The sequence below is a fragment of the Macaca fascicularis genome, chromosome 3, assembly GCF_037993035.2.
Source record: "Macaca fascicularis isolate 582-1 chromosome 3, T2T-MFA8v1.1".
In the NCBI taxonomy this organism is placed as follows: Eukaryota; Metazoa; Chordata; class Mammalia; order Primates; family Cercopithecidae; genus Macaca; species Macaca fascicularis.
In genome coordinates this window covers 86562675-86576533 of record NC_088377.1, presented here as the reverse complement: position 1 = coordinate 86576533, position 13859 = coordinate 86562675, and the positions used below count along the sequence as shown (strand labels likewise).

Here is a 13859-nt window from a genome sequence, read left to right as displayed (position 1 = left end):
GGGGCTGAGGCAAGAGAAGAGAATCGCTTGAATCTGGGAGGAAGAGGTTGCAGTGAGCCAAGATCATATACCACTGCACTCCAGCCTGGGTGACAAAAGGAGGCTCTGTCTCAAAAAAAAAAAAAAAAAAGTACTTTGTTCCTCTAACTAGTCTTTTAATATTTAAAAAGCTTTATAACCTAAGATGAAATTCAGACTACTGAATTTAGTTATACAAAATATATACATATAAATATATAGATATAGATATGTGCTAATGGGCTGTACCTTTTTCCCATGAAAATTGCAACCAAACAGTATTTAAAAACTAACAACACTGACTACAGACAATTTCCCTTCTGTAGGATTTAGGGTATCACATGTGTTCTCATCAAGTTTATTTAAAACATTAATAATATTTCCTATAACTAATAACAGTGAGTTGGGTTTGAGAGATCAACCTTCCTGTTGAAAACAACTCAGTAATTTATTTTAAAACATCTTTTCAAAAGAATTGAAAAATTACAAGATAGTAAGAAATTATCAAGTAAAAACTAAAAAGAGAATTCAACAAATAACACTGGGAAAATAAATATCCACATGCAAAAGAATGAAGCTGGACCCTTACCTTACAACATACACAAAAATAAATTCAAAATGGATCAAATACGTAAACATTAGAGCTAAAAATGTAACAATCTTAGAAGAAAACGTATGGGGAAACTTCTGTCACATTTGATTTGGCAATGATTACTTGGATATGATATCAAAAGCACAAGCAGCAAAAGAAAAAAATAGACAAAACTGGACTACATCAAAACTAAAAATACTATCAACAGAGTTAAAAGGCAACTCACAGAACTGGAAAAAATATTTGCAAATCATACATCTGATAATGAACTACTATATAGAATATTTATAAAGAACTCTTAAAACTCAACAACAAAAAATAGGCTAATTCAGAAACGGGAAGAGGATTTGAATAGATGTTTTTTCAAAGAAGATATGAAATGGCCAATAGGCATATGAAAAGATGCTCAACATCATCAGAAAAACACAAATCAAAACCATAATAAGACACCACTACTTCACACCCATTAGAACGGCAATTTTTTTTTTTTTTTTTTTGAGACAGAGTCTCGCTCTGTTGCCTAGGCTGGAGTGCAGTGGCGCATTCTCAGCTCACTGCAAGCTCCACCTTCCGGGTTCACACCATTCTCCTGCCTCAGCCTCCCGAGCAGCTGGGACTACAGGCGCCCGCCACCACGCCTGGCTAATTTTTTGTGGTTTTTTTTAGTAGAGATGCGGTTTCACCGTGTTAGCCAGGATGGTCTCAATCTCCTGACCTCTTGATCCAACCGCCTCAGCCTCCCAAAGTGCTGGGATTACAGGCGTGAGCCATCACGCCCAGCCAGCAATTATTTAAAACAAAAACAAAAACAAAAACAGAAAATAACAAATGTTGGCTAGAACGTGGAGAAACTGTAACCATTACGGCATTACTGGTGAGAACATAACATGGTGCAGCTGCTGTGGAAAATATGGCAGTTCCTCAAAAAATTAAACACAGAATTACCATATGATCCACCAATTCCACCTTTAAGTCAAAGAAAAATCAAAAGGAAAATTTAAAAGCATCTTGAGGGCCGGGCATGGTGGCTCACGCTTGTAATCCCAACAGTTTTGGAGGCCAAGGCAGGTTGATCACTTGAGGTCAGGAGTTCGAGACCAGCCTGGCTAACATGGTGAAATCCCACACAAAAAAATTAGCTGGGCGTGGTGGCGTGTGCCTGTAATCCCTACTCAGGAGCCTGAGGCAGGAGAATCACTTGAACTTGGGAGGCAGAGGTTGCAGTGAGCTGGGATCACGCCACTGCACTCCAGCCTGGATGACAGAGCTCAACTCCATTTAAAAAAAAAAAAAAAAGCTAAATTTTATGTTATGTATATTTTACCACAAAAAAAAGTAAAAGGAGAATGAAAACTCAGCATAAAAAGCAAGTTCTGAAACCACATTTCCTCTAAAGTATCTTTATCGGTCATGGGAAACTAGAACCTATGTTTTAAAAGATTCTCAGGATGACCAAGATGGAAATAAAGCTGAAGGTCACACAACAAGGGCCATCTAATCTGAGATTCTCCTCACAATAAGCTGGAATCCTAAAGGGGCACATCCTCACAGTGAGAATGACATGAACTAGATTATGGTCTAAGGTCACACTGCTTTTCTCAAACTTCAAACTTGGGTCTGTAATCATCCCCTGGACTAGAATACTCCCAAGTGTCGGTCAGACAGAAGTGCACACTGTCTAAGTACCTACGCTGTGGACTTAAAAGTACTCTTATAAATAATTCTTCAAATGCAATATCCAGGCCCCAGTCAAGGATAGTGGAGTATGCAAGAAATGTAGGAATAAGCAGCAGAAAGGAAAAGGGGTCAGGAAAGAACCTTAGAAAGTGGATTATCAGATGCAGATTCTATGTGTTTTCTGTGACAGAAGAAATAAAATGACAGGTTGGAAACATTTAGCAGAGAACTAAACACTATAAATAGTAATAGATTTTTACAAGAAAAAATAGAGACTCTAGAACTAAAAATAAAATATAACTCCAACTAAGAACTGAATGGAAAGGTTTAACAGATTAGATTCACCTTCAGAGATAATTAATAATGAAAAGACAACAGGCAAGTCTAGAGATATGCTGGAAGTAGTTTGAATCAGCTTGCAAGAACCAATTATGTGTAGCTCTTCCTAATTCTGCATCAGTACAGTCAAATTGGTTGCCTGAAACTACCCTTGATAAGGATATTTATACTACGGAAATCAACAAATGCTATAAATCAGGGCTTCTTTCTCCCTGGAGAGCCATTTTACCAGCACATATTTGGAAGTTACCATACAGAATCTGGGACAGGGAGACCAAAAAAAAAAAAAAAAGTACGTAGGGAAGAGAGGGTAAGAAATGTAAAGGGTATAAAAGAGGGCTCAAAACATATTTAATTAAAGTTTCAAAAACTGAATAGAGAAAAGAAGCACTTTATCAGTTAGTGGCTAAGCTTTTTCCAGAACTAATTACCAAATCATAGATTTAAGAAGCCAAATGAATGCATTGCAGGATAAAAAGAAATCTGCAATGAAGTAAGACTGACTTCCGTATCATTAGAGTAGCCTTTGTGTTTTTAAATCTATGAGTTTTTCCCTTTATCTCCAAAAATTATAAATGCTACCAGAATTGAGACAGAGATTTATTTTCATTAATTTTGCCTACAATGAAGCCTATGCTTTGGAACTACAGCTTCAGAACTTTTTAGCTCAAGTAGCTGGGCATGGTGGGTCACACCTGTAATCCCAGCACCGTGAGAGGCAGAGGCAGGAGAATCACTTGAGCCGAGGAGTTCAAGACCAGCCTGGGCAACATGGCAAAACCGCGTCTCTACAAAAAATACAAAAGAATTAGCCAGGTGTGGTGGCGTGTACCTGTTAGTCACAGCTATTCAGGAGGCTAAGACGGGAGGATGGTTTAAATCCAGGAAGAAGAGGTTGCAGTGAGCCAAGATTGTGCTATTACACTCCAGCGTGGGCAATATAGTGAGACCCTGTCTCTGGGGGAAAAAAAAAACAAAAAATAAACAAAAAATAAAAAACTTTTCAGGTCAAGAAAGTTTTCTACTGCTTTTATATTTTGCTTCTGTTCCATTTATTCTGGTTTCTCCACTGGGAACTTATTCATCAGTATGGTACTTCTATGTCTTCAGCATCTGTCATTTTCACCCTCATCATTTCCGTCATTATTTTCTCCTCCTAAAAAAAATCTCAAATAAATACTATAGGATTGACCCATTCATCATATAGAGGATTGACTCCATTTTCTGCAGGATCAGCTCTGCTGTGTGCAATTGCCATTACAGATTTTGGCTATTGCATTTTCAGATTGTTGTCACTGTTTTATTTTGGTCATCTTTATTCCAGCTTCTTTTAAAATATCATTCTGATTTTTTGTTATAACTTTATGTTTTGGTTTCCTAGAGGTCTTACTTTTTGCTCTGTTACTAAGAATAAAATCTGACACTTCTCATAAATATCTTTTGTACATCATAATAAATGATATTCAATATTATTTTTAAGACTTTCTGGCCGGGCGCGGTGGCTCAAGCCTGTAATCCCAGCACTTTGGGAGGCCGAGACGGGCGGATCACTAGGTCAGGAGATCGAGACCATCCTGGCTAACACGGTGAAACCCCGTCTCTACTAAAAAATACAAAAAAAAAAACTAGCCGGGCGAGGTGGCGGGCGCCTGTAGTCCCAGCTACTCAGGAGGCTGAGACAGGAGAATGGCCCGAACCCGGGAGGCGGAGCTTGCAGTGAGCTGAGATCCGGCCACTGCACTCCAGCCTGGGCGACAGAGCGAGACTCCGTCTCAAAAAAAAAAAAAAAAAAAAAAGACTTTCTTCCTCATCTTTGGGGTAATGGTTCCCTTCTTTTATGCAGATATCTTTCATGCAGATTTCTTTCACAGTCCTCATGAAAATTATCCTTGCAAAAATAAGATATAATTTTTAATGGCAGGGTATATAGATTGCCCTTGATTCCCATCACTATCAATTTGGATGGTGAAAAATTGCTCATACTTAATTTGGTTAGGTTTTAAGTGTACAGGCTGATATACACAGTCCATGGCTGAATTTATAGTACTAAGCAGGCAGTACAACCAAATTGGGCTGATTTAAAATCTATTATTCCTTTCTTCTCATATTATGAGAATTCATTCCTACATCAACAGGAACATTCTGTAGTTTGTTTTTTAACAGAAAATAAATGATAACCTGAAAACCCAAAAGCACACTCCTTTTAAGGTTCTTCTGAACACAACATCTACTGCTACATCACATCCCTGGAATGTAATATCCTAACACTTTCCTTTCATTCTCTTCCAGATTGCACATTGGAAATTTAGTCTCTGAATAGATGTATAAAAAATAGTGTGGAACATGCGGATTTGGAAGAGCTAGGAGAGAGAAAAATTTCTGAGGAGGTTAATGGGCTTTTTTTTTTTTTTTTTTTTGAGACGGAGTCTCGCTCTGTAGCCCAGGCTGGAGTGCAGTGGCCGGATCTCAGCTCACTGCAAGCTCCGCCTCCCGGGTTCACGCCATTCTCCGGCCTCAGCCTCCCGAGTAGCTGGGACTACAGGCGCTGCCACCTCGCCCGGCTATTTTTTGTATTTCTTAGTAGAGACGGGGTTTCACCGTGTTAGCCAGGATGGTCTCGATCTCCTGACCTCGTGATCCGCCCATCTCGGCCTCCCAAATGGGCTTTTAATATGTAACAAAATATATAATATGAACGAAATAGTGCAAGTCCCCATAGTCATACATGGTAACCTGTGTCTCCAAGGTATGAACAAACAACAGGAATGGATCAGCCTCTTCCTATCCACTTCCCACCTTAATCTCCTGTTTTAGAAATCAAACCATAAACAGACCACTAAGACTTTCTTAGTCTACTCCAATGTAGTAAGTAGTTAGTAGAAACAAGTCTAAAACTGAGAAATTATCGATCACTACTTTTCCCAATGCCATTATGGAACTATACGCATATTTTAATGAGAAACTGGAAGAAAGCATATCATACATGGCAAGCCTAAAGTAAGTATTTTTCGATAGGTACATTTTTTAAACAAAGAAGTTGATATTAATCTCTATGTTTGAACATGGTCAACTAAAATGTCATGGTGACAGGTGCTGACTATTACAGAAAGTGAATGAATTATTTCACAACAGAAAGATGAAAATTGAGACATAATTATTGTAAACATCTGAAAATTATAAATGTCTATAATGATTTTACACATAATGATATAAACACTGATTTCTTCTCCACGTCACTTAAAGTTTGAACATGACATTTTAGGATGTCTACTCTATCGAGTAAACACAGAATTTATCACTCTAGACAAATTCTACTCTATCAAGTAAACAGAATTTGTCATTCTAGATAATCAAGGAAATGACATAAATGTGTTTCAAAAGCATTTAATGCATAGGTAGCTATAAACAGGCAAGCAAGGAAAGGCAGGGTAATTTTAAGGAGACAGCCTACCCATACAAGCTGATATTGTTTGTTTTTTCAGGGTTTTTTTAGGGGGTGGGGTGGGAAGACAGAGTCTTGCTCTGTTACCCAGGCTAGAGTGCAATGGCACGATCTTGGCTCACTGCAACCTCTGCCTCCCAAGTTCTAGTGATTCTTGTGCCTCAGCCTCCTGAATAGCTGAGATTACAGGTGCCCACCACCACACCTGGCTAATTTTTGCAGAGACAGGGTTTTTAGTAGAGATGAGGTTTCACCATGTTGGCCAGGCTGGTCTCAAATTCCTGACCTCAAGTGATGTGCCCGCTTCAGCCTCCCAAAGTGCTGGGATTACAGGCATGAACCACCATGCCCAGCCACCAGCTGATATTCTTGAGAACAATTATCAGAAACATAACTCCTCAAATGTGGAAAATAACTTCAAATTAAGAAAAGTCATATAATTGTGTTTTTTTCCTTTTTACATATCATAATGATCATTTCATTAGTAAAGTAACCCTGAGCTCACTATTTCTAAGATAACTATGCTCCCAAAAACATTTAGTACTCAGCCAGGCGTGGTGGCTTACGCCTGTAATCCCAGCACTTTGGGAGGCCAAGGTAGGTGGATCACGAGGTCAGGAGATAGAGACCATCCTGGCTAACACGGTGAAACCTCGTCTCTACCAAAAAAATACAAAAAGTTAGCCGGGCATGGTGGCAGGTGTCTGTAGTCCCAGCTACTCAGGAGGCTGAGGCAGGAGAAAGGCATGAACCCAGGAGGTGGAGCTTGCAGTGAGCTGAGATTGCACCACTACACTCCAGCCTGGGTGACAGAGCGAAACTCCCTCTCCAAAAAAAAAAAAATTCAGTAGTCTAATGAATTTCTCTTAGTAAGTAGTTCAAATTTAGTGAACCTTTACTATGTGCCAGATACTGTTTTAAAGAGATTTACACATACTAACTGATTTCTCTGAAGAAGTACTATTATTATCCCCATTTTAAAGACTGGAAACTAGGGGACACAAAAGTCAAGAATTTGCCAAGGTTTTTATTCTTGCTGCATAAGAAATTCACCAAAATGCAACTTGAAAAAACAATTTTATCATACGCATGAATTCTGTGGGTCAGAAATTTAGAGCAAACACAAAGGTAAGGAACAACGTCTGAGGTCACAACTGAAAAGACACAACAATTAGGGATGACTCAATGGGACTGCAGTCATTTGAGGAAATCACTTACATGTGTGATTGTTGATGCTACTGTCGGCTAGAATCTAAACTGGAGCTGTCAACTAGGGCAGCAGTCCCCAACCATTTTGACACCAGGGACCGGTTTCAAGAAAGACAATTTTTTTCCACAGAGGAGGGCAGGGGGATGGTTTTGGGATGAAACTTTCCACCTCAGATCATCAGGCATTAGATTCCCATAAGGAGCACGCAACCTAGATCCCTCATATGCACAGCTCACAATAGGGTTTGCAATCCTGTAAGAATTCAATACAGCTGCTCATCTAACAGGAGGCAGAGCTCACCTCCTGCTGTGCAGCCGGGAGTGGGGGGATGGGGAGGATGGGATTGGGGACCCCTGAACTAGGGTCCTACAGAAAGCCTTTCTCTGTAGCCTGAGCTTTCTTCACAGCAGGCAGCTTCAGAATAGTCAAGCATCGTACATGGCAGCAGAGATCCAAAAGCAAGTGTCCCAGAAAACAAGGTGAAGGCTGCACTGCCTTTTCTGACTTAGCCTCAGTCATCGTGCAGTACTTTCACCATATTCTATTGGTCATAAGCTAGTTGTGGTTAGTCGTGAGCCTGTGCAGAGATTCAAGAGTAGAGGATAGAGACCCCTCTTCTCAATGGAGACTAGAGAGAGCAAGGGGCTGAAAGTGGAAAATACACGTCTGGAAAGTATAACATGCCACCATCTTATAGCAAATATTCACAGTGCATGCTCTTAACTACCATACTTGACTGCTTGCTCAAAAAGTGGCACACTCTATAGTACATAACAACCACACTCTTGACCAGATCTGACAGTTTTGGGGTGGCCTGAAATACCATTCAGAATATGAAATAGGCAATGGGACCTCAGAGAAAGAGACTGAGCTCCGAAGAAACTTCTTTAGACTGTAGTATCTTCATATTCATGTCCCTCTGGAAGCTATCAGTGAAGACAGTGAGAGGATTCTCTACCAAGAAAAACAAGGCTGGGAGCAGTGGCTCACACCCGTAATGCCAATACTTTGGGAAACTGAGGCAGGAGGATCACTTGAGCCCAGGAGTTTGAGGCTGCAGAGATTCATAGTTGCACCATTACAATCCAGCAGCCTGGGCAACACAACAAGACTCTCATTTCTTTAAAAAAAAAAAAAAAAAAGGAAAAGAATAAATAAAATATGTGTCTCTTATACCCTCTCCATCATGGTTATTTCCAGTGGTGGCAAATTCCATCACAAAAAATCATTGTAAATGCTCTGGAAGAGGGAAAGGGGTGCCCTATCAACATCCTACTCTCACAGACTTGACTTCCAGTATCTCACCATCACCTGGTGTCCAGTATTACAGATCCAACCCAAATGAGATTTTAATTTCTGATGTGTCATTAAAACATCTACAACACAAGATCTACATGCTTTACATATATATCAACAATTTTCTCATATCAGAAGGAAAGTTGCAATTCTAGGAGCAAGTTTCCAGAATCTTTTGGTTTGCAGTGGGGTGGGTGGGGGAAGTTGGGGAGCAGCCAAACAAATATTAATTGATTATATCACAAGTACTTAATCAAAACTTACTGCTAATTCTTCTGCTGATTTCAAATGGTTTGGAAAGACTAGAGTAGAACTGAGAGAGTTCGAGAATCAGGCTATGAAGACCCTCTCCAATGTTAAATCTGTCAGAATCAGAGTCCTGGAACAAAGCCAGACAAAAGCAAGGTGCAAACTGTCTCACCAAACTAACCACCACAACCTTCATTAACAGCCAAGGAGACTGATGTTTTTTAAGTGGTAGGGTTATTAACTGGGTTGTGAACAAATACCTCCCCATTAAGAGTTCCTCCCAACACTGTTGTAAACACCTCAAAGTCACCAAGAAATTTCTATTAAATCTGATTATTTGCTAAAAATAATAAAACCACTATCTTTAACAAATCCTTGGTTGATACAAAAAGAAAAATCAAGATTGCTTTCTATTTTGGTTTATGTACTAAAATGCACAGAAACAGTCAGGCTACACCTGTAGTTTATTTACAAAGAAACATTCTGGCAAAATTAACACAACTGGCTAAATATTACTTATTTGGAAATACTGGTTTAGTAATAATTTTAAAAAACAAAAACTGCTTTACCAGTTTAACTTTATTTGAAGACTTTGGGTCAAATTTTCATTTTGAATAAAATTTCAATTAATACAAACAACTTAACAACCAAACAGTAGATGAGACATTTAATGAATAAACTCTCTTCTGTTAAGACTTCCCTTAAGTAAATTTTTCCAGAGGTACTGTGTTTTGGCTATGTGTTCTGGCTCTGTTTCTTTTAATAAATTACAGAAAGGAAAAAGGTGGGGAGGGGAATGTGACAGTCACACTTAATCCACACCAGGCTGCCATATGTCACTTTTTGTCCTTTACTGGTTCATTGACTATTCATGAATTAACTACCTGAAAAGTGTTATATTTATCTGTACAGGCGCAAAGCTGTCAATTCAGTTCAAAGTATGCTTGCCTTTGTTGTCAACGAGAAAAAGGCTCTCTATATGACACTATCCTATAAGTATTTTAAAAATCTACATTGATATAATGAGTTTCTATGTTGATACTAGCTGTGCCTTACTACTGTTTTTTAATGACTATTATATCAAAGGAAAAATGAAGCAGTCCCAGCTTTTAGAGCCTCTGGCCTCTTAAGGATTTCCACAGAAGCCCCAAATCCTATTCCCTCCTATACTTTATTATCAATGGTCTTACTGTTTTCATTTCTTTTCTTCCTTTATCCATGGCTTGTTTCTGGCAGTATCCTCTGCTATTAACTTACCTCATCAAAGCTACCTGAGGACTGACCAGTGCTTCCCCAGGATGCATTACATCAGCTCTAGCTCAGAATCTGCCCTGGAGTTTCCTATTCCCTCCCACAGTCATTGCCATGAACGATTTCATGGTTCATTCATATTCCAACTTGTTTGCCAGCATCTAGAGAAGACATTTTTTAAAAGGCATAAAAAGAGACACTCAGCTTTCATTACTATCAGACAAGAAAATAGGAAAAACAAGCTTGCCTAAGACATTTTAAAGTGCTTCCTCGATAGCTTCAGGCTTAAAACTACCATTACAAATCCAACATATTTGTCCTGAGAGAGCAAGATCAGAGGGAGAGAGTAAATGTATATAAACACATAGCTGCATCCTAAAAATTCTCTGAATAGCTTAAATAAAAAAGGACTGTGAAATCTACACTCCCAAATTACTGGCATTTGAAAGTTGTATGATGATAAATAAAGCAAAAAAAGTAAATGGAATTTAATTTTCCCTAGTGTATTTGACAAAAATTGACATTAATGTTCAAAACACATGATAAAAGTTATTTTATAGTGATTGAGGCAAAAGACCTAATCCAAAAAGAAAAGTGTTTTATAAATAGTTCCAACATATCATGTTCTTCCATGCTTTATTTCAACATATCTTTTGAACATCCCAAAACCTAAAAAAAAAAAATTCTTTGTAATTCAAAAAGGTGGCTGAAACCTGTACTTTCATTAACAGACAGTGATATGGTTTGGCTGTGTCCCCACCCAAATCTCATCTTGAATTGTATCTCCCAGAATTCCCATGTGTTGTGGGAGGGACCCAGAGAAAGGTAAATGAATCATGGGGGCCAGTCTTTGCTGTGCTATTCTCGACAGTCAATAAGCCTCATAAGTCTCACGAGATCTGATGGGTTTTATCAGGGGTTTCCACTTTTGCTTCTTCCCCATTTTTCTCTTGCCATCGCCATGTAAGAAGTGCCTTTCACCTCCCACCATAATTCTGAGGTCTCCCCAGCCATGTGGAACTGTTTAAGTCCAATTAAACCTCTTTTTGTTCCAAGTTTTGAGTATGTCTTTATCAGCAGCATGAAAACAAACTAATATGGACAGGAAGATGAAGCAGAAGGAAACTTGGTATTTCAAAGCTCCTCTAGGACATAAGACTAAGTCATCAAATTCCTAAAGTAATTAATGTATGCAAGTAATGCTTATGCCTCAGAAAACAAAAGATTCAAATACAACTTGAATATTTTTATGATAAAAAACTAATTGAAGAGATTTTTCCATATTAATAGTATATAGTTGTTTTACAGTAAGTATTATGTACCCTCAGAAGCCCCTAACCTGTTTGTTTCTTCTGTATTCCATAACTTTATCAAATGTATCACTATTTGCTCAGTCTTCTAGGATTAAAAACCTCTTTATCACATTTTCTTCATTAGTCAGGATTAGGTTCAGCTGCATGCAACCACATACGACAAGAACAAAAACAGACAAAAGCAATGACTTACGCAAGATAGAAAGTGAATGTATCCTCATAAAAAAAAAAAAAAAAAAAAAAAAATGTAGTCCAGATGTAGTCAGTCCAGTGTATAGTTTCATAATGTCAGGGGCTCTTTCCATCTTAATGACCTGTCATTCTCAAAATGCACCTTCCACTTCCAGGCCCAAAATGGCTGTTTGAGCTGCCATCAAATGTACATAACAGCCAGTAGGAAAGAAGTAAAGCAGGGTTCAGTCCTTTCGATAATACTTTCTAGAATTTTCACAAAGCTTCCACTTTCACTAATCTTAATACAGTGATATGGCTACATCTTGCTACAAAAAGAACTTGAAAATGTAATCTTTTTTTTTAACAGAGCAACAATGTGCCCAGCTACAAATTATGATTCTATTACACAAAAAATAAAAAAGAAGAAAAGGGAAGCTGAGATTGGCTCACAGTCTGTGTTATTTCTCTCTAACCCTACATATTTAAACCTCCTCAGTTCTTTATAATTTAACTAAACCAACCCAATAAGAAGTTATATTCACACAACCATCACCTTTGCTTGGATAATAGCATCCTAACTGATCTCCTTGACCCAGATAGAAATGAGTGATTCCATTTGAGCACAGAAACTCAAGAACAATACAAACTGACTTAATCATGGAAAGGATCATGTAAGTGGGAGGCACCATGCCTTCTCCTTCAGGCTCACATAGGCCATACTGGCAAAGGAGGAACTCTCCATTCATCCATGTAAGTGTATTAAGGCAAGGCAGACACTGTAATCTGGTGTGTGTGTGTTTGTGGAGAATCTTGCTGGTATTTAGTGGTCAGAAATGAGGGGTCTCACAGGGCAGGAAATCAGTCTCTGCGTCAAAAGAACACTTCCCAGCAGGCAGAATGTTGAGCTAGAATTTTTTTTAACTGTCAACCCAGAAGTCTATGCCCCGCCACAAATACCTTCAAAAAATGAAAGCAAAATAAATACTTGCAGACGAACAAAAGCTCAGAGAATTCACTGAAAGCAGACTTGTGCTATGAGAAATGTGGACAAATGTTAAAGGCATACTTTCTCATTTCTAAGCTCTTTAAAAGTTAACTGACTAAAGCAATCCTGGTAATGTATTATGGGGTTTATAACATATAGAAATAAAATATGTGACAAATAGCACAAGGGACGGCTCTAACATATAGTCTGCTGAGGAGACAAACTTTGGGTGAATTTAAGCCTCCCAGTCACATAAAAAATTACACTAGGACCTCAGCAAGATGGCAGAATAAGAGGACACCTGCTCTATCCCCTGCAAACAAGAATTCTGCATCCATCCACAGAAAAAAGAGCCTCAGGATTCAGGTAGGCATTTATAAAACCAAGGTAAAGCCCAAGACCTAGGAAGCCTATTCTGAAAGTGTAGGCCAGCACACAGGTAGCAGACCTGCTGATTGTGCTCCCGGGTTCAAACTCAGAAACAGCCCCATTCCCAAAGGGTTTGGCTACAGCCATTTGGCCCAGAGCCTGCAACCAAAATCATCTGCCCAGGTGTCCAGGAGGAATTGCACCCACTTGTGCCTCAGCAGAGAGGCTCATCTGCATACCAGCATCAGTCTCGGCAGTGGACCTGGAAGTTACCCTGTAACTTGGTTCCATCTCCCCTCAGCTGTGGCCCCCAGCTTAGCATGGTTCACACAAAGACCCAGAGAGAGAGAGCCCCCATATCTCACAGCCTGGGAATTATCCAACCATCTGATCCTCTGTGATGGACCCGCCAGCCTCTGTCCCACATTTGATCCTGAGAGAAATTGATAATCACCAAGTTAATAAAAGTTCCTTTTAAAAATCAAACTTTCCTGGACCAGGCGCAATGGCTCATACCCATAATCCCAACATTTCAGGAGGCCGAGGCAGGCAGATCACTTAAGACCAGGAGTTCAAGACCAGCCTGGGCAACATGGTGACAAACTCTGTATCTACAAAAAATACAAATCTTAGCCACGCATGATGGCAGGCACCTGTGGTCTCAGCTACTTGGGAGGCTGAGCTGGGAGGATCAAATGAGCCCAGGAGGTCAAGGCTACAGCAAGCCATGATCACGTCACTGCACTACAGCCTTGGCAACACAGCGAGACCCCGTCTTAAAAAAACAACAACAAAATGCCTTCCCCAGCAGAAGGGACAGTGGATAGAAAGGGGCACAAGTGCAACTTCTGGCTATTAGAAATGTTCTCATTTCACAGTATACAGATGTGTATTTTTCAGCCCTCATGTAATACTTCAATAAAAAGCTCAAACCAAAACAAACA

The 13859-nt window shown here is 39.3% G+C and overlaps 1 protein-coding gene across 10 annotated transcripts in view; it reads right to left on the bottom strand.

Moving 5' to 3' along the window:
- COA1 (cytochrome c oxidase assembly factor 1) overlaps nucleotides 1–13859 on the bottom strand; it is a 195723-nt gene that overhangs the window by 41668 nt on the left and 140196 nt on the right. The window contains exon 2 of one of the 10 annotated variants that reach the window (XM_065542071.1): nucleotides 3459–3583. The exons of the other annotated variants lie outside the window; for them this stretch is intronic. The gene's annotated coding sequence lies outside the window, so the exon portion shown is untranslated. The remainder of the gene's footprint in view (nucleotides 1–3458; nucleotides 3584–13859) is intronic. 10 annotated transcript variants of the gene reach the window in all.